Source organism: Oryx dammah, unplaced genomic scaffold (assembly GCF_014754425.2).
Source record: "Oryx dammah isolate SB20612 unplaced genomic scaffold, SCBI_Odam_1.1 HiC_scaffold_23, whole genome shotgun sequence".
NCBI classification, from domain to species: Eukaryota; Metazoa; Chordata; class Mammalia; order Artiodactyla; family Bovidae; genus Oryx; species Oryx dammah.
In genome coordinates this window covers 74522697-74547940 of record NW_024070207.1, presented here as the reverse complement: position 1 = coordinate 74547940, position 25244 = coordinate 74522697, and the positions used below count along the sequence as shown (strand labels likewise).

Here is a 25244-nt window from a genome sequence, read left to right as displayed (position 1 = left end):
TCTCCAGTCCAGGGGACGTAGCTGACACGGGGGCTAAATCCTGCCATTTAGCCCTTCTGACTGAACTCTTGGCATGAGAGAACATTTTCACTAGACTCCTCCTTCAAGGTTCTGGAAAAGCAGCCTGGTTTCCAACTCACTGTTGTTGGGGAAGTAGAAAGGGACAGCCTGGCTTCCCACTCCTTTCACTGCTACACTTATGTTGTAAGTGGTGTTCAAGGCTCACCACTGTTTATCTGACAACCTGCACTTTGTCAGCTTTTGTTTACAGACTTTGGCGTGAGTTAACTGAGGATACCACACAGAGGAGAAATTACAGATGTTCCCCTGAGAGATGTTCCCCCCTAGTGATAGAATTCCAGCTCAGCTATTTAAAATCCTAAAAGATGATGCTGTTAAAGTGCTGCACTCCATATGCCAGCAAATTTGGAAAACTCAGCAGTGGCCACAGGACTGGAAAATGTCAGTTTTCATTCCAATCCCAAAGAAGGGCCGTGCCAAAGAATGTTCAAACTATCATGCAATTGTGCTCATTTCACATGCTGGGAGGGGCTTCCCTGATAGCTCAGTTGGTAAAGAATCTGTCTGCAATGCAGGAGACCTGAGTTTGATCCCTGGGTTGGGAAGATGCCCTGGAGAAGGGAAAGGCTACCCACTCCAGTATTCTGTCCTGGAAAATTCCATGGAGAATTCCATGAGGTCACAAAGAGTCGGACACGACTGAGTGACTTTCACTTTCACATGCTAGGAAGATAATGCTCAAAATCCTTCAAACTAAGCTTCGGCAGTACATGAACCGAGGACTTCCAGATATACAAGCTGGATTTAGAAAAGGCAGAAGATCCAGAGATCAAATTGCCAACATCCACTGGATCATTGAAAAAGCAAGAGAATTCCAGAAAAACATCTACTTCTGCTTTATTTACTATGCCAAAGCCCTTGACTGTGTGGATCACAACAAACTGTGGAAAATTCTTCAAGAGATGAGAATACCAGACCACCTTACCTGCCTCCAGAGAAACCTGTATGCAGGCCAAGAAGCAACAGTTAGAACCAGACATGGAAAACCGGACTGGTTCAAAATTGGGAAAAGAGTATGTCAAGGCTGTATATTGTCATCCTGCTTATTTAATTTATATGCAGAATACATCATGCAAAATGCTGCACTGGATGACTCACAATGTGAAATAAAGATTGCTGGGAGAAATATAAACATCCTCAGATATGCAGATGATACCACTCTAATGGCAGAAAACAAAGAGGAACTGAAGAGCCTCTTGATGAGGGTGAAAGAGGAGAGTGAAAAAGCTGAATTAAAACTCAACATTCAAAAACTAAGATCGTGGCATCCAGTCTCATCACTTTATGGCAAATAGATGGGGAAAAAGTGGAAACAGTGACAAATTTTATTTTGGGGAGTTTCAAAACCATTGCGGACAGTGTCTGCAGCCACAAAATTAAAAGATGCTTGCTCTTTGGAAGGAAAGCTCTGACAAACCTAGACAATGTATTAAAAAGTGGAGACGTCACTTTGCTGACAAAAGTCCGTACAGTCAAAGCTATGGTTTTTCCAGTAGTCATATATGGATGCGAGAGTCAGACCATAATCAAGATTGAGCACTGAAAAACTGATGATTTCAAATTGTGGTGCTGGAGAAGACTCTTGAGAGTCCCTTAGACTGCAAGGAGATCAAACCAGTCAATCCTAAAGAAAATCAACCCTGAATATTCACTGGAAGGACTGATGCTGAAGCTCCAATACTTTGGCCACCTGATGTGAACAGCTGACTCACTGGAAAAGACCCTGATTCTGGGAAAGATTGAGAGCAGGAGGAGTAGGGGAGACAGAGGATGAGATGGCTGGATGGCCTCACTGACACAATGGACACGAGTTTGAGCAAACTCTGGGAGATATAAAAGGACAGGGAAGCCTGGAATGCTGCAGTCCATGTGGTCACAAAGAGTCAGATATGGCTTAGTGACTCAGCAACCCCTCAGAGAAATGTGGGACTTCTCTGGATCCCTTCTGACCTAATCATTTGAACCACTCAGACCCATAAGACCTCAGGAGGATGACAGAATCTGCAGGACAGGGCAAGGCAAGAACAAATACTGAAGGGCAAAGCCTGAGTACAGGGCCCTAGGTTCCTAGCCCCTCCCTGGATGAGCCTAGGACCTCCATCTGTATAATGAGGGTGTGGAGCAGATGCTCTCTGAGGGCACACCAACTCCATGCTGGGCTTCGGTTGGGGCCCTGGCCCACTGGGTGCTCTCTCATGCACTGGCCTGGAATCCCAAAGGAACACACCCAGTGATGGATGCAAACAGAGTCTGCTTACTGCCATGACTTGCCAGTCCTCCTGGCTAGTCACACAAAGGTGAGGATGTAGATGACCGATTTCCCCATCCCTGCCAAACTGCAAACTCTTTCCCTGACACAAAAGCCATTCATGGCAAGGCCAGCTGCTTAAATGGACTAAGTCCTGGACTCCTGAGCCAGACTGCAGGGTCCCTGTTCCTGTTTGGTGGTACTGCATCTTGCCAGGTAATGGAGAGAGGAGGAGGTGCTTCTGCAAGTTCCACTGGGGTGAAATTGTGTGTGCTAAAGTTGGGGAGTGGGAGTGGGTGCGACTGTGGGTAGGTGCTATGACTACTTCCCACATAAAGTGGAAAGAATTAGTGGACACTAAACTGATCAGCCTGTGTGACACAGGCTGACAAGGAAGGAAGGACAGGAAGGAAGCAGCGAGGCAGGTGAAGGGCTAAGGGGTGGGTTTGCCACTGACAAGCTTATCTTATATCTCATTTGGGTCACATGACAGTTTGGTGAAGTAGGAGTTGAGCTGAGTTCAGTTCAGTCGCTCAGTCATGTCCGACTCTTTGCGACCCCATGGACTGCAGCACGCCAGGCCTCCTGTCCATCACCAACTCCCAGAGCTTGCTCAAACTCGTGTCCATCCACGAGTTGGTGATGCCATCCAGCCATCTCATCCTCTGTCGTCCCCTTCTCCTGCCTTCAATCTTTCCCAGCATCAGGGTCTTTACCACTGACTCACATCAGGTGGCCGAAGTATTGGAGTTTCAGTTTTAGCCTCAGTCCTTCCAGTGAATATTCAGGACTGATTTTCTTTAGGATTGACTGGTTTGATCTCCTTGAAGTCCCAGTAGGTGTTTACCATCTCCCTTTAATAGTGATGAAACTGAACCAGAAAAGTGATATGACACGTCATCTAGTAAGTAGCATTGATGCTGATGTTCAAAGTCCAGGCTGCTTTGAGAGTTGCAGTTCTTAGGGACCTCTTCTCTGGAGCTGATAAAATCTGTGCAACTTATACACTGTTGCTGCCCATCCAGTAACTCTCATAAGACTAGGCTTCTAGGACCTAGGAATGATCCTTTCTATTTGACTAAGGCCCAGTAAAGGCTAATGATTGGGCCATAGTCAGACACAGCCAAGAGGAGACAGGAAAGACACTCTCCATCTTTCACCTTTCTGCCTTCAGTTGGAGGCAGAACACTGATCCAAGAAGTACTCCACTGCAATTCTATATCTGGTCATTTTCCATTTAAAAGTGCTCTCAGATCCATTATCTAGAGGTTTCTGGGGCAGGAAAATATTGTTTCCATTTTCTAGATGAAGTAACTGGGGTTCAGTAACTTGCCAAAGGTTACACAGCTACTGAATGGTGGAACCAGGACTTGAGGCCAGAGTTGTGCCCAAACTGCCCTCTACTTGTCCACAGAGTGCATTTGGCCAGTGTGGGAAGGATAGAGCAAATTGACTGAAGCATAACATTTGAGCCTTAAAGCAGCAAACCCCAAATCCCTAGGGGAATGACATTTAAACTCTTTTCCATATGAACCTCTGAACTGCAGACAATTGTGGGGACCTTGGGAGGGAAACACAGAAACCAGTGAGGTCATTTCTCTGGAGCAGAACCCAGAGCTGCCAGCTTTCATGACTTGCTAGATGTAGATACCCCATCAGTTCAAATGGCTCTGCGGTCAGGGTGCCAGGTTTGAGTTAACCACACAAAGTGCAGGAAGGGATGCAGAGGCCTTCTCTGTCTTCTCCTCTCACCAAAGGTAGCTGCATTTCATGTTTGGTCACCAAGCCATCTTGATGTTCCTCTACCCTAGTGATGTTGGGGAGAGAAGACCCCAAATCTTTCTGCCACCAGTGAGTTTGGGCAAGGCTGCTTCTGAGTCATTCATTCAGCCCTTGAACAAATATTCCCTAAATACCAACTCTGTGCCAAGCTCCTTCCTGATCAATGTCTATGCCATAAATAATAAAACACAGTCCCAGGCCTCAGAGGATCCAGACTCTTATTGGACAAGGAAGACATACAGATAATTCAATATAGAATTATTGCTGATGAAACTGAGCTGAAGGAGTGACTGGAAAGGGAATGGCTTATTCTATTCATAAGAGGGGCTACAGGGTCTGTGGAACTTTGCCCAGTGAAAGAGATAGGGCAAATACCTTAACCTCTTTATGCCTCAGTTTCCTCATCTGTAAAATGGGATAATAATAATACCCACAGGGTTTGTGTGATGACTGTATGAGTTAAAATGTACAAAGAGCTTAGAGTAGTGCCAGGTACATTGAAAACACCATGTAAATGTGAAATGAGTGAAGGAAATAAGGATAAGCATTGTGTGTGTATGTGTGTGTGTTGAGAGAAGAACACATGTAACACATTAGGATAGTTAATGAAGTTTAGTGTGTCCTGGGAATGCCAACTGCTTTGGCTGGGTGAGCTTGTGTGGAACTATGAATGTCAAACTTAGATGTGTGGACTTGTCCTTGTAGGTGATGGATAGCCCTTTCTGAATCTGGATCTTTGCTATGGAGGTTGGCAGAGGACTCCTGTGTGAAATGCTAGTGCTCTTTCACCAGCCCAACAGGTGCTGGGTCCAAGAGATTGCTGGAGCCAGGAAACAGTCAGTTGCCACACATGAATGGAGAACCAGCTCCTGGCTGGGTTATGGGGAGAAGACACTACATCTCTGCCCTCAAGGAGCTTCTCATCTCATTGGAATAAGGTCTGCTTCTGCCAATTCAACTTTCCTGGTTTGAAGCTGTGGCAATGCATGGGTAAAAGGCTCTGTTGTGGCTGGAGAGGCAGTGTATATGGTGATTACTAACCAAAGCTGAAAGATTCGTCTGCGTTTAAAGCCCAGTGGTCACTTCCTAACTGTGCAGCCTTGGGCAAATTACTTAATCTCTCTGTGTTGCAATTTTCCCACCAAAAATGAGGGCAATGATAATAATTTGACCTCCTCACAGAGCTTTCGTGATGCTTAAAGTGTGATCATACATGGAAAGTGTTTATAACTTTGACTCACATAACAAGTGCTTCATAAATGTTACTGTCTATTCTCAGTGACTGAGGGCTTTCCATGTGCCAGGTGTTTGGTATCCCTGGGGTCTAAGGCAGGGGCTTAGAGGCATATGGATGCACAGGACCAATGTGGCTCATCTTCCTGGAGTGTCAACTTTCCTCAAAGGCTTAAAGGATTAAAGCACCATTTTTATATGAAAACAATATGGATGTACACTGGAATTAACTGGAAAATTCAAGAAGATGTTTCAGAGCAGGTATTTTAAAGACATTCCTTGCTTGCATACAAAGCTTCGGGTTACAACTTCAGCCCCTGGGGGTTCTACACATTCTTCCCCCTCAGCCTTATGGGTCCTTGGGTACAAAAGTTCCAACCAAACAAAAGTGAGCTCATGGAACTTTTACAGTGGAGTATTCTCTGGGGTAAGGGTGATCTCCATATCACATGGGTGAAAACTGAGGTTCAGTTGCCTAGGAAATCCCATGGATGGGAGGAGCCTGGTAGGCTGCAGTCCACGGGGTCTCTAAGAGTCAGACACGACTGAGCGACTTCACTTTCACTTTTCACTTTCATGCATTAGAGAAGGACATGGCAACCCACTCCAGTGTTCTTGCCTGGAGAATCCCAGGGACGGGGGAGCCTGGTAGGAGGGCGTCTATGGGGTCTCACAGAGTCGGACACGACTGAAGAGACTGAGCAGCAGCAGTAGCCTGCTCATAAGGTCTAAGGTATTCTTGGCATTAGGAGAGTTTCAAGGGATACTTTTTGGAACCCAGGGTCCAGTTGATCTTGTCAGACAGAAAACAGGTGGTGAGAAGTGTGGGAGTAGAGTAGGCTGAGGAGTGAGTCAGTCAGTCAGCCAAGAAGGCAGAAGCCATTGTTTCCTTGACCATCTGGCTGTTGCACAAGGTCTTCCGTCATGCCACATGGTCTGTGAGATCTGGGGTAGACAGGAGGTGGAGGGGCTGACTTGCTGACAAAGAAGACCGTCACTATCTCGAACTGGAGTGGAAGAAATGGTGGTGGTGAGACACTTCTCAAATATGGGGTCGGGTGGAGAAGGCCAGAGGGGGACTACAACATGGCCGGTTGGTGAGGCAGCGCTGCTGCTGCTGCTGCTGCTGCTGCTAAGTCGCTTCAGTCGTGTCCGACTCTGTGCGACCCCATAGACGGCAGCCCACCAGGCTCCGCCGTCCCTGGGATTCTCCAGGCAAGAACACTGGAGTGGGTTGCCATTTCCTCCTCCAATGCATGAAAGTGAAAAGTGAAAGTGAAGTCGCTCAGTCGTGTCCGACTCGTAGCGACCCCATGGACTGTAGCCTACCAGGCTCCTACATCCATGGGATTTTCCAAGCAAGAGTACTGGAGTGGGGTGCCATTGCCTTCTCCGGGCGAGGCAGCGCAGTGAAGCCAAATGACTGGAAGTCGGTGTAAGTCCGCGAAGTGGGAGTTTCTGCTCAAGGTGGGGACGGGAGCTCGCTTGGCTCCTCCCATCCTCGGTGCTGCCCACCGCGCGCTGAGTCCCCAGCCGCCACCGCCACAGGAGGCGCAAGCGCCGCCGCGAACTCTTGGCCCAGGCTCTGGGCTGGGGGCGGGACTTGCGGATCCTGATGCTCCGCAGTGGGACGCCGCGGGATGTGAAGGGCACCCGCTGGGACCCGCAGAGCTGGAAACCGGGTGATGAGAGCCGAACGGACTCTGCGGGAAGTCAGGGCTCGGCTGCACTGCTGCAGGCTCTGCACTCCCGTTCTCCTCGCCGCCTCCCATCTCATCTGTCCCATCTCAACCCCGCGCCTGACTGGCAGCCCACTCCCCCCCGCCAACTCCGTTTCAGAGCTTTCACCCCCGCAGTCCGCTTGCTTATAATTCCTAGCCATCTCTCGCTCTGTCCCTGGGTACACCATACTTTGATCCCTATAGTCCGTCTGGCTTTGTCCCTCCCCACCCCTCCTTGGGCGGGCATCCTACTCTCAGAAAGAGCAAAAACTGCCTACTATGGTTATTAACTGTGGAAAATTCTGAAAGAGATGGGAATACCAGACCACCTGACCTGTCTCTTGAGAAACCTATATGCAGGTCAGGAAGCAACAGTTAGAAATGGACATGGAACAACAGACTGGTTCCAAATAGGAAAAGGAGTATGTCAAGACTGTATATTGTCACCCTGATTATTTAACTTATATGCAGAGTACATCATGAGAAACGCTGGACTGGAAGAAGCACAAACCGGAATCAAGATTGCCGGGAGAAATATCAATAACCTCACATATGCAGATGACACCACCCTTATGGCAGAAAGTGAAGAGGAACTAAAGAGCCTCTTGATGAAAGTGAAAGAGGAGAGTGAAAAAGTTGGCTTAAAGCTCAACATTCAGAAAACGAAGATCATGGCATCTGGTCCCATCACTTCATGGGAAATAGATGGGGAAACCGTGGAAACAGTGGCAGACTTTATTTTGGGGGGCTCCAAAATCACTGCAGATGGTGACTGCAGCCATGAAATTAAAAGACACTTACTCCTTGGGAGGAAAGTTACGACCACCCTAGACAGCATATTCAAAAGCAGAAGCATTACTTTGCCAACAAAGGTCCATCTAGTCAAGGCTATGGTTTTTCCAGTGGTCATGTATGGATGTGAGTTGGACTGTGAAGAAAGCTGAGCGCCAAAGAATTGATGCTTTTGAACTGTGGTGTTGGAGAAGACTCTTGAGAGTCCCTTGGACTGCAAGGAGATCCAACCAATCCATTCTAAAGGAGATCAGTCCTGGGTGTTAATTGGAAGGACTGATGCTGAGGCTGAAACTCCAATACTTTGGCCACCTCATGCAAAGTGTTAACTCACTGGAAAAGACCCTGATGCTGGGAGAGATTGGGAACAGGAGGAGAAGGGGATGACAAAGGATGAGATGGCTGGATGGCATCACCGACTCGATGCACGTGAGTTTGGATAAACTCCAGGAGTTGGTGATGGACAGGGAGGCCTGGTGTGCTGCGATTCATGGGGTCGCAAAGAGTCAGACGTGACTGAGCGACTGAACTGAACTGAAGGTTATTAACACATTGTAGGCAGTTTTAATAAATAGTATGTTCCGGGCTCCCTATTCCTCTAGCACTTTGTTGCTGCCTCTGGCATGGCATTTGCAGCCTCCTCTATGTCTTCCTGTTCCACTATATGTATTTTTACCTCTTCATTCGAATATCTGTCCATCCTATCTCATGTTTTGTCTCCATGTCTTACTACCGAACCCATAGCTCCCTACACTCTCCATCACTCCAAGAGCACTTTCCTTCCCCACTCTTTCCCACAGTTGTGTGACACAGCCCAGCCACCCCGGCAACACCTTTTTAGTCAGCTCGAAAAGCCTAAAAGCTCCATCTCCATGGTCTCTTTCCACTCCAGAAAGTCTCCAAGAGTGCCTGGCACTTTGTCTTTTTTCAAATGGAAAAAATATATATTTCTTTGAGCACTGAAAAAAACCTTTCAGGTTCTGCCTGGTCTTTCCCCCTGGTAATTTCCCCCTTGCTCCCACTCAAATGCCACATAAGGAATAGCAAACCAGGTCTAGATTTGTCATGGAATGTGTGAATGCATTGAAGGATGGGGGCTATGGAGATCCTCAGATCAGACCATCTTATTATGTGGGCATTGAAGACCAGAGAGGGCAAGATTCTCAGCCTAGTCACACAGTATCCTTGTGGTAGAAGCAAGGTAGAAGCCAGAGTTGCAGTGTCCTGGCCCCTGATCCAGGAGTCTTGGTGGGAATGAGACCCAGGAGTAGCTTTCCTGGTGTTTCTTGGTGGGCTGCTTGATTCAGACACATCAGAAGTCCAACCTTGCTGTCTTTTCTGCTCTCCCTGTCCTTTGGGACCTCACCTGGCTGCCTGCCTGCCTGGGTTGAGCATTCTCCATCTAGGGATGCTGTTGCCCTCTGCACTGGCATGGTAGTTCCAGGAATGCAAGGACCCTTGTTGGGCCTATCTACCCTGTTCCCTACCCAAGTCCCTAAGGGTGCCCACCATGTTGACTGACAGGTTGTTGTGTATGTGTAGGGGAGCCCTGGCCCTGGCTCAGGGTCAAATCAGACTGTGTGTGTGTATGCGTGTGTGTGTGTGTATGCATGTGTGTGTGTGTGTGTGTGTAGGGATACTGGGGAAGGGGGAGAGCTGTGCTTGCTGAAGGGAACATTGAGATGAAACAGGAGTCCAAAGCCCAAAATCCAAGCCATTACTGAGTGACCTTGGAGCCACATCACACATCCCATGGCCTCTCTGATACCATCCTGGGACCTCTGAGGGCTGTCCTTCAAGGGAAGGAGACAGGGTGGATAGGTGGCCACACGTCTGGTACTGTCTGCCTGAGTTGAGATTACCAAATCCCAGAGACCCATAATCATGGGGTTAATCTGGGCCAGGCTGTGGGCAGGAACTGTAAAATCTACTCTCTGTCCCCTTTCACCCCCTTGCCCCAGCAGCCCTCCAACTTTGTGGGCTGCAGCATGAGGTCAGGCTATGGTGGGCTGATGGTGGAGACTGTGGGTGGAAAAGAAGAACCCCTCCTCCTTCATCTCCTCCTCACACTCCCAGAGTTTGTCTTGGGAGCTGCTTCCCCGGAGGGACATGTGGAAGGGTCCTGGCAAGGGGGCAGGATCTTGAGCTTAGTTCAGAGGCTCTGGGTGTCCACTGCTGCACGATGAGCTGAGGACAGCACCGGAGGCAGAGGACGAGTCTCCGGTCCTCTGGGTAGCTTGGCCTCAGCCCCTCCCTTTCTCTGAATTTCATCTCAGCCCCCCTTTCCTTTTTCACTCTTTCATCTGCTCTTTCTTGCCTGGCCCCCTGCTAATCCCCGCCCTCAGAGGACCCTCATACCCCACCATCCTTTCCTTTACAGAAGCTCCATGCATGTAATTTTCTGGAAGTCCTACTCCCACGGGAACACACAGAGAGACTCACAGGAGTAGAGAATAATCTGGAAAGAAGGGACCATAGAAACCAGGACCCAGTCCTGTTTTTTCAGATGAGGAAACTGAGCCTAGACAGGAAGGAGCAAGTTTGAGGACTGAAGCTAGACTGGACAGAGGTGGCTGTTGGGAAAGGTAGAGGGAGGTTCCTCTGACCTCAACTGCTTGTTTGTGTGCATGGGGAAGATGCAGGGCAAGGGGACAGTCTCTAGCTGGAAGTGGGCTTGCTTTTGCTTATTTCCCTTCAACACACTGTGACCTTCCTCTGAAGGGCAGGAATGGCATGGGCCATGGGGCTGGGGGTGGACATCCTGCTCTGGGAGTGTGTACCCAGTGTGAACCCACCTATTTTTTTTTTTTTTGACCCAAGGCAGGCAGACCTCCCCAAGGGAACTGAGCATGCGGGGGAGGTGGTATTGTGGGCCAAGGATGGGGGGCTTGCAGTAGAAAACCTCTAGCTCCTTTGAGACAGTCCTGTAAAGCCAGACCAGAGTCCCAGCCTGGATGTGAAAGGGGTTCGTTGCTAGGTCTGTTGTGTGCATGCTGCAGGCCTTCAAGCTGACACTTTCATCTGGTGTTTGGAGACGTTGAGGGGTGGGATGGGGGCAGGCTCTTGGATGTCTGGGGAAGAGCTGGGGACCGGGACTAAGTGGGCCTGGGTTTTCTGCCTCCAGTTGCCTAGTCCAAGTGTTCGGAGGCAGTCATGAGCTGCCCCAACACTCTCCTCTTGATGGCTGCGGAAGGCAGGTGGGAGGTAATGATTGCTTCTGTATCCTAGCTCAGAGAAGGCAAGTGACTCTTGAAACTCCCCTAGCCTGTGCTTGGCTCAGCCAGTGCTCAAGCTCCCCTTGCAGCCAGCCCAGGGTTCCCAGCCCAGCACAGAGCTCCCCCTTGCAGGGTGCTCTGGCATGTGGGGTGAGCATAGCCATGGTGGTCCCCTGGGCTGTGGGCTAACAGGGGGGTCTTTGTGCTCTTCCCAGGACATAGCTCTCTGTCCCCCACCTGTACTTGGCAGTGCTCAGTGAGGTGTGCCCCTCACCTTTGGAAGCCACTCCCCCCACTACATTCCCACCTGCCTACAGCTGGCCTTACTTCAGCTACCCCTCTGAGTGTGAATCCCCCTGACGTGGCCATGGCTCCTCAGGAATTTTTTTTAACAAGCTGTAACAATCCCACATTGTGGCAACCTGATCAGAAGCCCCCTTTCATGAGGCTTGGGGGCCCTAAACCTCCAGGGAGCAGGCTTTTACCCTCCCAGGCCTGACTGGTGGGCTTTCCACAAGGCCTGTTTGAATGTGTGTGCAAGTGTGAATGCATGTGTCAAGGCACCCATGGTCATGTGCTGGGTGGGGCTGGTCTAATTTATTTTTCCCTCACAGCTCCTCCTCCCCTTATTTTCTTCCCTACTGAGTTCCCTGGAATTATTTGCTGCTGCTCTTTAGCTGCATGGGAAAGAGTAGTGGAAGAGTCTTTTGGGTTATTTCCTGATGTTACCCTGGACCATTCTGGAGTGGGACTATGCATCTGATGGCAGTAGCCCAAGGAATTCCCATCTGGACAGGGAGGGGTGTAGGGACTGTTGTTAATTTCTCAGATAGGCACTTATTGAGACCCAAGTGTCTCAGAGTAAGACTCAGGGTAACAGCGTATGGAGTTTCTCTCTACCACTGCCTAGAAGGAAAGGGTTGATTGGCTTTGGCAAAAGCTTAGCTTTGCAACACCTTCAGTGCCATCCTGTCACCCTTTATAGTACTCACATCCATTGTCTCAACTTTACCCACTAGAGATTGTGCTCTCCTCTGATTTTACAGATGAAACTGATGGTTGGAATGGCACAATGACTTTTCCTGGGTGACACAGACAGAAAGCCAAGGAGACTAGCACCCAACTTTCCTACTTCCTGATCCAGGACTCACTCCACCATTGCTCAGTGCCTCTACCATCATATCTGACACTTAGAAGCACATGCTAGGTGCCAGTCACTGTTCTAGGTAATTTAGTCTAGTAGATCTGCTTAGCAGCAATATAAGGTCAGGATTGTGATTATCGTCCATACTTTACAGATAAGGAGACTGAGGCACAGAAAGCTGGAAAGTAAATTTGCCCAAGGTACACAGTTAGTAAGTAGCATTGTTGCACTTCTGTAACCAGGCTGTCTGACTCCAGAATCCACTGTCCTGACTTTTGTATGACACAGTGGGCTATGGTAGTGATAGAATGAGGGCAGCCCCACGCCTCAGGCATAGAAACACATGCATGCACCCTGAGACTTAGTCACCTGCCCTCAGCCTACCCTCATGAAGACTACACTTCTCTGCCTGATGGTTCAGCTGGCATCTAGGGCAGCAGCAACACTATAGGACACACAGGAAATGGGGGGCGGGGGTTATAGGAAAAGGGATGGCAAGAATCTGGAGGTTCCCATTATCTCCAGAGTTATTCAAGATGCTGCCCAGAAATGGACCTGTGAAAAGGTACCATGTTCTCATCTTCCAGGAACCGTTGCTGAATATCTGTTCATGCAAGACCCTGGCTTAGGTTGCGGATCTTGGGGAGCAAGGGATGCTGGTGTTTGAAGGAGATGAGTTATCTTTGTTTTTCTGAAGAAACTGAGCTCTCCTTGATTTTCTGGAAGCTCATGGAATAAGGGAAAGAGATTTTTTAAAAAGACCCACAGAAATAGCCTAGACATCTGCTTGGGCCATTTCAGAATGTTACAATGTGCATCGCAAATATTAGGATTGTAGCTTTTGCTGACTCTTGTGTTCACTCATGACCAGATGTTTTTATTGAGTACCTAGTCTATGACAGGCATTGTGAAGCTCTTGTTCTAACTATTTATAGCAATTGCTCCTTTTGTAATTTTTCTACTTTTTGTAGTTTTTGACTTCCTGTAGTTTTCCCTTTTGTAGTTTTCTGGTTTGATAACCTTTCCTTTTTTTTTTTTTTTTTTTTTAAGAATTGGGTGTCTCAGAACCCATCATATCTGATTCACTTAAATTTATCTACCAAAAGGTAACTTGAGTTTTTTTCTCATCATTCATTTGATTTATTTATTCATGTATTTATTCATGGTTGTCCCTTGAGTATCTTTTAACATTCATTCACCCATTAGCAAACATTATTGAGAAGCTACTGTAGGCACTGTGCTTGGTGTCATGTGGTGGATGGAATCTGCTCTGATATGGTTTCCTGACTTTCAGTACAGTTCAGTTCAGTTCAGTTGCTCATATGTGTCCAACTTTTTGCAACCCCATGGACTGCAGCACTTCAGGCCTCCCTGTCCATCACCAACTCCCGGAGTTTACTGAAACTCAAATCCATTGAGTTGATGATGCAATCCAACCATCTCATCCTCTGTTGTCCCCTTCTCCTCCCACCTTCGAGCCTTCTCAGCATCAGGGTCTTTTCAAATGAGTCAGCTCTTCACATCAGCTTCAGCATCAGTCCTTCCAATGAATATTCAGGACTGATTTCCTTGAGGATGGACTGGTTGGATCTCCTTGCTGTCCAAGGGACTCTCCAGAGTCCTCCAACACCACAGTTCAAAAGCATCAATTCTTTGGCATTCAGCTTTCTTTACAGTCCAACTCTCACATCCACTCATGCTGCTGCTACTGCCCCTAAGTCGCTTCAGTCGTGTCCGACTCTGTGCAACCCCATAGATGGCAGCCCACCAGGCTCCTCCATCCCTGGGATTCTCCAGGCAGGAACACTGGAGTGGGTTGTCATTTCCTTCTCCAATGCATGAAAGTAAAAAGTGAAATTGAAGTCACTCAGTTGTGTCCGACTCTTAGCGACCCCATGGACTGCAGCCTACCATGATCCTCCGTCCATGGGATTTTCCAGGCAAGAGTACTGGAGTGGGGTGCCATCGCCTTCTCCACATCCACACATGACTACTGGGAAAACCATAGCTCTGACTAGATGGACCTTTGTTGTCAAAGTAATGTCTCTGCTTTTTAATAAGCTGTCTAGGTTAGTCATAACTTTTCTTCCAAGGAGCAAGCATCTTTTAATTTCATGGATGCAGTCACCATCTGCAGTGATTTTGGAAGCCCCCCCAAAAAAAGTCTGTCATTGTTTCCACTGTTTCCCCATCTATCTGCCATGAAGTGATGGGACCAGATGCCATGATCTTAGTTTTCTGAATGTTGAGTTTTAAGCCAACTTTTTCACTCCCCTCTTTCACTTTCATCATTAGGGAACCTATAGGACCACTGCAGGACCCACATTCTTATATCCCTCTAGCCTTTTCCAGAAACATGGTAAGTTTGGCTCCAACTCAGAGCCTTAGGGATGCTTACAAATATAGCAACCCAGTGTCAGGAAGAAAGTCATCTCCCTTCCCACCCATGATAAAGATTTATGACTCTGGGTTGGATTTTGTTTCCAGGAGTTAGTTCTGGCATTCAGGCTTCATCCACACCCAAGACCCAAGAGGACATTGCTCATCTTGAACAAAGTGCCAGCTGTGTGCAGTCTTGTCATTGAGAAGAACAGACATGTACACACCTTGCTTCACCATTTCTCCCCTCATTCTCATCAGGGCTGGCAGGGAGGGAAGGTAGAAGAATTCCAATTTGGCCTAGCGCACTGAAGGCCAGGCAAAAGGGGGGCGCCTGGGGCTAGGTCTAATTCTGCCATTGCCTCAGATGACTTTAAGAAAGTTGCAGTGCTAAACAACATTAAGTTTTGCTCTCCTCTGTGTTGTGTACTCTGGGCAACAAGTTGGATGCACTCCTTGCTTTCTAGGAACTTCAGCTTCATTTCTCCCATTTGTTAGGTATGAAATCTCCCATCTATTAGGAGAAAATGACTAGTGTGCAGGTATTATTCCTGCCATGGATTTGCTGGGAAAACCTGAATGAGTCATTTCTTCTTAGTTTCTATTTTGTAAATGTGGAGGATTGTGATTGGATGGCATGGGGTCTTGGGTACTCCCATCCTTGACTAATAGGGGTCCCTGATTCAACCATGAAATGAAAGTGTGAAATTGTATTGGACCCTTGTGAGGAAAGGCAAGAGAGAAATCAAAACTTTACACTCTGTTTCTTACCAAATTTAAACAGGCTTTCTGGTGGTACTTGTCACAACTCTTGGGAGCCTTCTCATTTCATGATTAATGCATCTTCCCAACCCAGGGATCAAACCCAGGTCTCCTGCATTGTGGGAGGATTCTTTACCAGCTGAGCCACACGGGAAGCCCAAGAATACTGGAGTGGGTAGCCTATCCCTTCTCCAGCAGATCTTCCCGACCCAGGAATCGAACAGGGGTCTCCTGCATTGCAGGCAGATTCTTCACCAACTGAGCTATGGGGGATTTTTAACATGATTAATGCAGATACCCAAAAATTTCCCTACATTTCTCTGCACAGAGTTTGGACACGGGCAGAGAGCTGGGAATCGTGGGGGAGTTACAGAATGTTGAGGCCTGAACAAGGTGGGAATGGCAACTTCCTTCTCAAATACCTAATGTTCTTTTGGTTGCCCCAACTAATCAGGGATCTCACCAAAGTTGTGTCTTCCGAACTCCTCGCAAATTATTCTCAGCAAGCAACTGAACCTTCCCGAGTGCATGGTCTAAGTATTTAAATTCCCCACACGAGTGCCAGACACAGAGCTTGATAGATATTAGTCTGCGCTCCAGTCACCCTGCTTCTTCACCCTTAGTTGCTGGCCCTGAGTTTGTACCTTCCCCCAATGCCCCCCCTCCCCCTCAGCGGTGTGACCGGAGGTAGAGGCAGAGGCCCAGGGATTGGAAGAACTTGAAGGCAGAGCCCCACCCACCACAATTTGGGCCGCTTTCTGGGGAGTTCGGTGGGCCGGACTGCGCCCTCATTGGTTGAAGGTCCCGTAGGTGGGCGGGGCGTCCCCGCCGCCGGACTCGCCGCTGCTCTGTCCCCACCTGCGCCGTGAGTGGCTCCGGGTTGACAACAGCTAAGCGGCCGCAGCAGCTGCTCCTCTGGCTGGCACCGTTACCCCCGCCCGACCCCAGGCTCCGCGCGTGCCTCCCGCCCGCTGGTAGCTGCGTCGGGACTCGAACCCAAAGCGACGGACGCGGCCTTCAGGTGGGAGTTAGGGCGACGGCTGGAGGAGGTCGGGGCCGGCGAGGCGCCAGGGCTCCCTCGCCTCGCCTCTCCAGCGCGCTCCGGCCCCGCTCTTAGCGGTTCGGCTGCGCGGCGTCCACAGGAGGCGCAAGGGGAGCGAGCCGAACCACTTGCGTCCCCGGGATTTGAGGCCCGAGTCGCCGAAATTGGGGGACTCCCGGAGCCCGCCGTCCGCGATTATCCCGAGAAAGCTCCACGAGTCGGGTGGTGGAAGGCAGCTGCCCGCTTATTACCCCCGGGCCTGGTTGGAGCCCAGGGCCGCGGCTCTGGGGCTTCGGAGGCGGGCTGAAACTGAGCGGGGTGGCTGGGCTTGGGCTCTGTGGTCGAGTCACGCCGCTTTTCCTCTCCTATTCTCCTTCCTCTTCTGCTGAGCGCGTTTCCAGGAAGCCCCTGGTTGGGCCGCCTGGGCTTTCCCCTCAGGCCACTGCCTTCCCTTCTGAGAAACGCCCGGACTTTCCTGATATTAAGACAGCGGCGGGGATCAAGCGAAATCCTTTGGATAAGTCGCGTCTTTCAGGGCTCCGTTACCCCATGAAGTTCAAGATGGTTTTGGATTAGAGAACCTGTGAGCCATTTAGTGGAAGTTTTGGGGATTTCCCCCATTTAGATAGTATGAGGTTCTCTCCTCCATTTCTGTTCTCCCAAGACTTTTTAAAGTACTGAGTTACAACTCAGAAAACCAAAGTTCGGCCACTAATTCATGTGACCTTAGGCGAGTCATGCTACTTCTGTGGGCCAGTGTTTTCAGCTGCACCTTGGTTAGTGGGTTAGATTTCAGTATATAAGGGGCCAGTCTCTTCCACCCTGACATCTGGTGACTTGCTGCGTGGGTCCAGGCTCTTAAGCTGGCAAAGTGTTGTTTCTGAGATGCTTGGGGTGACAGGAGCTATGCAGATGGAGAGCCTTGTCGTGATTATGCAGCTAAGCCAGCTGGAAAACTAGTGGTACTGGGAAAGGCAACCAAGACAGCAGCCAGACTGAAGGTGGAGAGTAGTGCGGCCAGCCCTGGGCCCCAGAGGTTGGGCTGGAGGGCCCTGGCTTGTCTCTATCTCACTCAGAGCCACCCGTGTCGGGGGGCCCTGCAGGAGACCGTGATGAATCATACCAAGGGCTATTTTCAAGCCCTGACTCCTACTATGGATCTGTTCCTGCCCCCACTCTAGGGGTTGATGTCCCCACCCATCGTCTGTCTTACTGCTCTCTGAATTTTCTCTTCACTTTCATCCTCCTGAAATAAAAGATAATTCTTGTCTGGGAATGAGAGGAGGCAGCACAAGAGTGTAGAGAAGTAGAGGAGATGGCATCTGCAGGTGCTTTCTGAGTGGTTGATGGAGTAACCCAGAAGAATGTGATGGGAATGATGATTTTGGGGAGTGGGGGACTCTCACCCGAAGGCTACAGCTACCATATTGCTAGACAATCTGGGCTGGTCCTTTGTCCAACTATGTCCTGGATTTGAGATTTGGAATTTCTGTTCCTTAAAAGCCAGAAAGTCCCGAAAGGAGGAGAGGATGGAGTCTATAATGGGGATGCTGTGGCAGATGTCAAGGTTCAGCAGGTGACAGGTTTAACAAAGGCAGGGTGTGCCTCTACCTTCTTGGGGAAGGTGAGCCATGGGGTCTCTCAGTAGAAGAAGGAGTTGTCTCTGGCTTGAATAGATTAAAGATAACTTTTCTTGGGCTCCCAGTTTGGGTAGGATCCAGTGTCATGGCCTTTGGGAGGCTGTTATCAGATAAAGTAAAGAGGGGATGTGAAAGATGCAAGGGCTTTAGGATGGGATGTGTGAGCTCCTCCACCCTGCAACTGTTAACGGAGGAGTTGAGCACAGGGCTGGGCACATAGTTGTTGGGGTCAAGTGTTTTTTGCAGCTTTATTCATCTGTGACTTGGGGCCTTGGTTTATGTGTGTGTGTTAAGGGGGAACAGGTCCTAGTAAATTTGAGTCACTGGACAGGAGGCCCCAGTCTGGGTCCTTGTCACCAATCTGAAGTGCTGTGTGTGTTGAGCCTCCTCCTGCCCAGCCTTTCACTTTGGAACTTGCATGCCCCACTGTTTCTGTCCCTGTTTACCCCGACCTTGCTGGAACTGCAGAACTGAAGGTAAAGTTCCTCAGGAGTCTAGTGTGGTGTCAGGCAGAGAACAGGGGACTGGGAGCAGGACACATGGAGGTTCTAATTCAGGCTCTGTTGTTCCATTCAGTCTCTTAGACTCTTGGTTTCTCCCTGCTTTTTCCACTTCAGTAGATTAAGTGAGAAGGTCCATGGCTAAGTGCTTAATAAACTACCAAGTGCTGTATAAATTATTAGTCATTAAGTTCTTGGTACTACTAGTTCTTGTGAAGGACACAAAGTGTAACCCCCACCTTCTGGAAATCTGTCATCTAGTAGATGGGAGTTAGTGGCATGGATACATGGGACCCCAAGTCTTTACCTTGGTGAGGGCTTTGAAAAATTATTATGAAGAATTTCGAACATACATAAAAGTAGAGATGATCGATGGAGTAAAGTCCCATTAGCCACACATGGTCAATCCTTCCCTATTTATACTTCACTCTCTTGTTATTTTGACATGAATCCCAGACACCTTATCAATTTGTCTATGAATAGTCATATTACATATATATGTATGAATGATAGAGACCCAAATCTTAGACACTGCACCACTATCACTATCTCACCTGAAAACAGTTCCTTAATATCATCAAATATTCTAGCAGTTCATATTTCCCTTTGTTGAGGATGTTTTGCCCTGGGAAGACTGACCTGGGGAGCAGTGAGTTTTGACCGATGGGAAGGGGACTGACAGAGGCAGTGACATTTGAGCTGAACCTTGAAAGAGAGGCCTAGGAATGGTCTGAGTTGTAGGGATTATGGAGCCCTAGCCCCCTTGTTTTAAAGTGCCTGCCGCTGTCTCTGAGGTTTCAGCTCTGGGGCTTGGGCTCCCAAGGTTGACTTGTGGAGGATTCTTGTAGAAAGTATGTGCGTGCCTTAGTTCTGTAGGGGTAAATGAGAGTTCTGACTTTCTTGCTGGCCTGCCCAGTTCCAGGGCCACCCAGGAGCTTGAGGTCGACAGGCCTGGGAGAATTCCTGGGAGGCTTCTCGCCTCCTGGCCTTCCCCTGCCCCTGGCCCCCAAGGCCAGTTCCAGTTCAGAGCAAAACAGGATGCATTCAGGATGAGCGTCTTTCCCAGCTTGTCATCTAATCACCATGACCCAGCTTGGAGCTTCCTCTCTCATTCATGATAAAAACCCTCACTGTCTCGCTTTTCCCTCCCACCCCAGTAAGGGTGTGCTGACTTCCTCCATATCCGGGCCAGCCCTCCTCCACCCCCTTGTGTAGCTGAGGGAGAGTTTCCCTCAACCAGGCCTTGCTACCCCAGAGCCTCCTGCTCTTGGGCTGTCCTTGGGAAAGGAGTGGCTCCTTTCGAACAAACCTGGGGTCCTGCCACTGCGTGGTTAATGATTGAGCCACATAATAACCACCTTGGAAAGTCACCTCTAGGGATGGCCATTAACTAACTCTTTGTCCACCCCAGGCCTTAAAGGGACCCCATTTTGAGCCCTTACCTTCCCCCAAGGGGACATTAATGAACATTCAGGCATGAGAACTTCTGGGACCAATTAAGCTTCTGCCCCTATGTTTTAACTTGGGGAAGCAGAAGTAGTCATTCACATTGCTTGAAGGATACATACGCATCTTGGGTGGTATTATAGAGACAGCCAGGGAGTTGAATTAATGGGAATTCAGATGGACAGTGGGGTAAGGTTTTTTTTTTTTTTTTTTTTTTTTTTAGGCATCAGAGTCATAGGGGGTCGGGGTGTTTCAAGGAACAGTTGAATCCCTGATCTCAATTTGAAAGTCTAAAAGAGCAATAAATGCCCACTCAAAGCGTTTGCCATTACTGGAGGTGGGGTGGGGCTGTGTGTGTCTGTTTTCAGTCCAGCTGTGGGTCCCTTCACACCAGACTGGGACATAAGACCTGAGTCCTCCATAGTGGAGGAGGAGGCGTTCCTCAGAGAGCCTGTATCTTGACAAGCAGTGGGAAATGGGAAGGATCAAGCTAGGACACACATCCGATATAGATAGCTCTAGACTAGGGGTTCCCAATCTTTAGGCCACAGATTGGGAGCAGTCTGTGGCCTATTAGTAACCGGGCCACACAGCAGGAAGTGAGTGGTGGGTGAGCGAGCAAAGCTTCATCTGTCTTTACAGTTGCTCCCCATCTCTCTCCCATCACCCCCAGATGGGCCTGTCTAGTTGCAGGAAAACAATCTCAGGGCTCTCACTGATTCTGTGTTATTGTGAGTCATATAATTATTTCATTATATATCACAATGTAATAATAATGGGAATAAAGTCCACAATAAATGTAATGAACTTGAATCATCCTGAAATCAACCCCAAACCGCCCCCCCACCCCCATCTGTGGAAAAATCGTCTTCCACATAACCGGTCCCTGGTGCCAAAAACTGTTGGGGACCACTGCTCTAGACCACAAGTTTTCTGCAGTTTCAGTGAGACAAGAAGGAACCAACTTTTAGCGAACCCCATGGGCCTGTGATAGGGTCAGGAAACCTGGCTTCTGGTTGTGCCTCTCTCTAGCTACCTATCCATGAGTGACTTCAGAAAAGACAATTTTCTTTCTCTGGGCCTAGCTTGGGTCCATGGCATAGACTTGGTGGTCTCCCAGGCTTCCTTCTAGCCATGAGACTATGCATTCCCAGTCAAGAACGTTTTCTTATCCACAAGGCAAAGGTGAACTGGTTTCAAATTGTACCATGCCTAGTCACTAAATACTCTCAGCTGGCTGGTCAGTTAGAGTTGGCAGGGCCTTGAACTACCACAGCTTGGGGTTTTCCTTGAGCGTGGGCTTTTGTGCAGTTTGCTCTCTTGCCCCTCCTCATGTTTGCATCTGCCCCAGGTGGCCACCCTCGACCCATTCAGCCACAAGTTAATGAGTGACCTGCTCCCTCCCTGTGTAGTACCAGCCCACAGTGCTGCTGAGATCCCAGGTCTCTGTGGGAACCGGCCAAGGGCCTAACCAGCTCTGGTCACCTTTATGCTTCTCCAGCAATACACTAGAGGTAGGAAGCAGACAGAGCTCAGGAAAGAAAGGCCTTTAGAGGGCACTGGGTCTAACTCTCCTTCAGTAGCTCGAGTTTCCCCTCCAAGTATTCGAGCAGTTTCTGTCACCCATTTTCAATAAGCGGGAGCACAGTGTTTCAAGGCAGTTGCTTACATCCATGGACTCTCCAAAGTTTTTTTTTTTTTTTTTTCCGATGTTGAGCTGATCTCTGTCTCCCTTTGGCTTTTACCCCTGAGTCCTAGCTCTGCCGCCTGGGACCACCTAGACCCTATCTGTTCTCTCTGATCTGTGGATGTCTGAGGACAGAACCCGAGTCCCTCTGTTTTCCCCAGGCCAAACAGCCTCAGATCCTCCAAATGTTCCTCAGGGGACCTGGGACCAGTACTTCCCAGCTTCATTACTGGCCTTTGCACATTCTACCATTTGTGACTCTGGGGAGCCCCTCACTCGCCTCCGTTTATTTGTACCCTCAACTTTTCCAGACTTCTCCATTACTTTTTCATGGTGACTCCAGCAGGTTGATTCTGAACACCAGGAGTCCTGGGTCCAAACACCTCATACAATTCTCTCTGATTTGTTTGTCATTCTGGTCCAGCTAGCTCCCACGACTGTGGTGCCCTGGGAGGGTAAGGCCTTCTCTTGGTGTCCCCACATCTGAGGGTAAGCCTGAGGAGAGGAGGTACTCACTGGGATGGGCTGACTGCATTGTACTGTGTGTGGGCTGACCACATAGCCTGCTTTTCTGCCACTTGCTTTTGTCTCCTGAGATGGTGGGGGGTGTGGGAAAGGGATGTTTTAAGGAGCATCAAAGCTGGAAATGAGTCTGAGCCATGCCTAGAAGTGTGAATCAGATGGGGAGAAACACCAGTTCAGCCATGCCTCTAGCAGTTGATGATGACAGTGACGAGTCCTACCATTTCTTTAAAGTTTCCAAGGGACTTTCAGTTCCATGATCCCATTCTGTTCTCAGAACAACCCAGTCAGATAGATGATGTGATCCCTGCAGCAAGATCCTGGCTGATCCCCATCTGAGGCCCAGAGAGAGGAAGCGCTCAGTCTCCAGGGAGGAAGGATTTGGAACCCATGTCTTCTGACCCTCAGCCTTCCCTGTTTCCCCCAAACCACACCTGGCAGCCAAGGTGCTGGGGCTGACTTGGCAGCTTCCCCACTGCAGAGGAACCTCTGCCCAGGCTGTAGTTCTGTTCCCATGGTAGAGGGAGGGACCTCTAGGGGAGTGCCTGAGGATTTCCTGTCCTTTATCTGGGCTGGCCAAAGGCAGGCCTGTCTGAGGTGCAAGAGAGGCACTTGCAGCCAACTTTTCTGCTCCAGGCTGAAGTCAAACATCTAGTCTGAGCAGCCCCCACTCGAGTAGTGTCTTCTGAATGGCACAAACAGAGAGGGTCATGTGGGAAAGGGGCCAGAGTGGAGTCAAAGCAAAACACCCCCTGAAGTGTACACGTGATGCCTGGGGCAGGAGAGTGTCACTGTGAGGAGTGGGGACTCTGGTATAATGCAGCACTGGGTGACTTTAGGCAAATTCTGTAACCTCTGTGAGCTTCCACTTTGTCAGCTGTGAGATGGAGGTATGTACTTACCTCAGGCATTGCTGAATATTAAATCCAATAGTATAAATAGCACTCTCACCGTTATTGTTGTTTAGTAGCACTTTCTTCTACCTTGTCACTGCTATTTCTCACTAACTTGGAGACATGCTATACTCAAACCTGCCCCCTCTCGGGCCTAAGTCTGGACTTTTCTGTCATTTCAGATTCTGCCTCCTCCTGAAAAGCTCTTCCTGACTGTGCTTGCCTCCAGGGCTCCCTTCCTCCGGGCTCCTTTGGTGACATTATGACTCTGAAAGAGATGTAGTAACAATGATAACACCAAGAACAATAGTGAATTCTTCTCAATTCTTGCCACATTTGAATTTACTTAGTTCCCATGACAATTCAGTAAGGTGTGTACTGCTATAATCACCCGCATGTTATGTAGGAAGAAACTGAGTCAGGGAGAGGTTAAAAGAACTTCCCCAAGGTCACGCAGCTCAAGGGTGATGGAGCTGGATCAGGACACAGGCAGTCTGAGTCCACCACCCACATCCTTAGCAACTGTGTCATGCTTTCCCCTTCCCTTTCCCAGATGCCTGCCTGGGAGGCAAGAGCTAAATCTCGAGTCTCCCACCCCTGCCTGACTGCTCCCCACACCCACCAGCAATCACTGAGTCCTGTACATACAGTCCCCAGGTCCTTGCATGTTCCAGACCCCCAGGGTTGACAGATGAAGAGGAGAGAAAACACTGAGGGCTGGGTATCCATGCTCTAAAGCAGAGCTGCACTGAGGTGGGGGAGGGTGTGCAGGAGGGAGTGGGGACTGTTCTGATGGTGGCAGGCCTACCTGATTAGCGCTTTCCAGCCCTGAGGGTGGAGAGCAGGCTGCTGGGTGGCATTAGGAGAAGAGACATTTTAGTGAGCTATCTTCACAACCAGGTTGTATTATTTAGAAGGTGTGGGTGGTTAAGGGCGCGTGGGTAGCTGGCTGGATTCGCTTTTGTGAGCCCTCCAGCTGGCCTGGCACATGCTGAACTTGGGTATGTATGTCTAGATGCTCTAGTCCTCCCTCCAGTGTTCCCGCTTCAGGGCTCTCGGGTGCTGCGAGCTTCCTTCCCTCAGGTTGTACCAGCTGCCAGCTCCATTACTTTGGAGCTCATTCTGTTACTTGCCTCCAAATGAGCTCCAGAGGGTGCTTCAAGGACAGTCCATCTTAGCCTCTGCCTCCCTGAGAAGGAAGGGCCTAGTACCAGCTCTGGCCAAGTACTCTAGGAGAGTTCAATGTTTGTTCAGTTTTCAGACCTTGGTGCCTACCATAGGGCCCAGTGCAGAGTAGGTGCTCAGGTAGTATTGGTTGAATAAATACACAACCAAGGGGGAGTGGATTTGGAGGGGAAAGCCTGGGGATGCTGATGTGAGAACAGATCAACAGGAGGGCTGTGGGCATTTACTCAGTTTCCTGGTTTCATCTGTAGTCCAATAGAAGCCATTTGACCTTTCAGGAGAGCCTGGCATGCTGCAGTCCATGGGGTCACAAAGAGTTGGACACGACTGAGCAACTGAACTGAACTGACATTTCATAGCCTTAGTGTCCTCTTTTGTGCAGCAGGTCTGCCTTGGACAGGGCTGTTGTGGAGACCAAAGAGATACAGGATGACCAGGTGCTTCTCCACTACTGGGAACTTACTTCAGGTTAACAGTTCATACTGCAGAAAAACTGGTTTTTTTTTTTTTTTTTAATGTCTATGGCCTAGATAATTTCTCCTGTTTAATGAGGATTCTAATGTAGTGGCTCTGACTCTGGAGCCAGACTGCCTCCTTGGGAAATTACTCTGTAGTTGTGGGCCTCAGTTTTCTCATTGATCAGATAGAGATATTAGCAGAGCACTAACCTCACAGGGTTGTTATGAAGGCTCAATAACATAAATCATATAAAAAGTACCTAATCTAATGCCTGGGACAATAATGATGACTTGTTGCCCTTTGGCTGCTATGATTATTATCTTATTTTATATTTGCAAATACTTCATGTTGTCAGTACTATGATTGTAATGCTGTTTGACAGATGAGGACACTGTGGCATAGAGAAATAAAGTCTTATCCAGTATGATCTATATAAAGTCCTTAGCTCAGGGTCTGGCACATAGTAAGTAAATATTAGTGTCTATCATGAATTATTCTTAATACACAACATAA

General features: G+C 48.9%; 1 protein-coding gene across 3 annotated transcripts in view; it reads left to right on the top strand.

The window, feature by feature from the left end:
- The window catches only part of STARD8 (StAR related lipid transfer domain containing 8), a 78420-nt gene that overhangs the window by 29013 nt on the left and 24163 nt on the right, over positions 1 to 25244 (top strand). Inside the window, exon 1 of one of the 3 annotated variants that reach the window (XM_040265755.1) lies at positions 16191 to 16378. The exons of the other annotated variants lie outside the window; for them this stretch is intronic. The gene's annotated coding sequence lies outside the window, so the exon portion shown is untranslated. Of the gene's footprint in view, positions 1 to 16190; positions 16379 to 25244 lie in introns of those variants that run through there. 3 annotated transcript variants of the gene reach the window in all.